Source organism: Canis aureus, chromosome 13, assembly GCF_053574225.1.
Source record: "Canis aureus isolate CA01 chromosome 13, VMU_Caureus_v.1.0, whole genome shotgun sequence".
Taxonomy (NCBI): domain Eukaryota; kingdom Metazoa; phylum Chordata; class Mammalia; order Carnivora; family Canidae; genus Canis; species Canis aureus.
Window position 1 is genome coordinate 37,769,499 of NC_135623.1, and position 1,854 is coordinate 37,771,352.

Here is a 1,854-nt window from a genome sequence, read left to right on the forward strand (position 1 = left end):
ATTACAAATTATTGATTGTTTACTATGGTCCCTTTCTCTGGTCACATAAAATCAGTGATGGCTTCTAGCACAGGGTCCTGATGACTTAAAAAAAATGTTCATGTTTCATAGCTTAATTCACATTTCTTTTACATTAAAGTACTTCCTGAAATAGGGAATCATTATGCAAAGTACAGTAGATTTAATGGGATCCAGAATCAAAGACATCCTGATCTTGCTACAGTTGGGAAGACTGTTAAGGTTTGAATGGGGGAGTCTTCTTTTGGTAGTAGTCTAGCCTCTGCCTGCTTCTTCTATTTCTGTCTTTCCCAGCTTCTTCGTTCTGTTTTCCTCAGCGCTCCTTAGTTGACATTGATCTATTATGTCTGGGAAAGTATTGTTATTTTTTGGTATTTGTTTGAAACCATAATGCACCTCGAACCTTCATTTTAACATAGTATGTTAAGTTGGACTGCAGTGCCTATGAAATGATTTGCTGCTCAAACCACAAATGTTCAAGGTTAAAACTCAATCTTGAAAGGGAGAGAAAACCTTAAAACCATGTTTTAGTAGTACTATGAATAACTTAGCTATCTTCATGTATGCTTTCTTTCTTTTATATACAAAGCATGATTATATGTATTTTTCTGTTATCCAGCTGTTTTCTCTTTAAAATGACTGGGGTACTGGAGAAACAAAAAGAATGTTAAAAAAGCAAGAAGCTGTGTTTGTGTCCTTCTAGCTATTGGATATTCCAATATCAATGAGATGATAGAGTTTTAGGAATTATGCTGGGCAGTTTTGCCCACTTAGGGCATCTAATAGTGATTAAAAAAAATCAGTAAGGTCCACAGCATTCACTTTTCTTTCTACTCAGAACTAAGAGTTTTTTCGTTTTTGTTTTTGTTTTTTCTTTTCTACTCAAGACATACACACAAGATTTAATTGAGAATGACATCTTATGTTCTGAGATAAACTATATGTAGTTTCTTAAATAATTCGTAGGTATATCAACTACAATTAAAAGACAAATGGGGGCAAGAAGCATGTATCTCTGTTCAGTTTGGATCCTCAGCATCCACATGTTTTTTGGAACATGGTAAACAGGAAGTAGATATTTGTAAGTTTCTTAACTAATTGGCAATACCTTATCAATATATGAGATGGTTCTGGTTTGACTACCAATTCTTCCTCACTGAATCTCTTAGTATAAAATGATTCTGGAATGATTAAAGGAATAACCATGCTCTGCACCTTAGTGTCAGCATCTCTTCTGTGGTTCTGGTTCTGCATTATCATATTGGTTCTTCGCAGTCCACTCATCTATTTTTGCTTTTATTTCTAGTCGTTGTCACAGCGTGAGTCAGGCTGCATCTTTCTTGTCTTTCTTCTTCTTCTTCTTTTTTTTTTAATGGAACACTTCCCTAATTTGAGTGTCATCTTTGCACACGGGCTGTGCTAATCTTCTCTGTAACGTTCCAATTTTAGTATATGTGCTGCTGAGCAAGCACAGACTGTTTCTTTCTCGATGGGGTGTTTCCATGTATTACTCTTGCTCTCCTAATTGTGGAAAGAAAGCTCTCATTTGTATGTTGCAATAGCTCAGGCTCTGTTCCTGTAATTGTTCTTCATCCATTGTCTTCCTCTCTTTCATTCTTTCTCCTCTCACTGCACTGGCTCTTTTCTTAACAGGATATATTTGATATTTAGACATACTTAAGATGTATCCATTTTAAGAACAAACAAAAGTAAATAAAGTACCTTGATATTTGTGTCTTTTTAGGTAAGGTTTCTTCCTCCCTTTCTTGGCCAGGTCACCTGAAACACCAGTCTACCTGAAATGTTTCTCTTTCCTTTGCTCCTGGTTGCTTTTCA

At 35.6% G+C, this 1,854-nt stretch overlaps 1 non-coding gene across 1 annotated transcript; it reads right to left on the reverse strand.

The window, feature by feature from the left end:
- Positions 1-1,384: 1,384 nt before the first annotated feature.
- On the reverse strand, positions 1,385-1,490 carry LOC144282777 (U6 spliceosomal RNA). The gene has a single exon (XR_013351220.1). It is a non-coding gene; the product is annotated as a U6 spliceosomal RNA (small nuclear RNA).
- Positions 1,491-1,854: the final 364 nt, after the last annotated feature.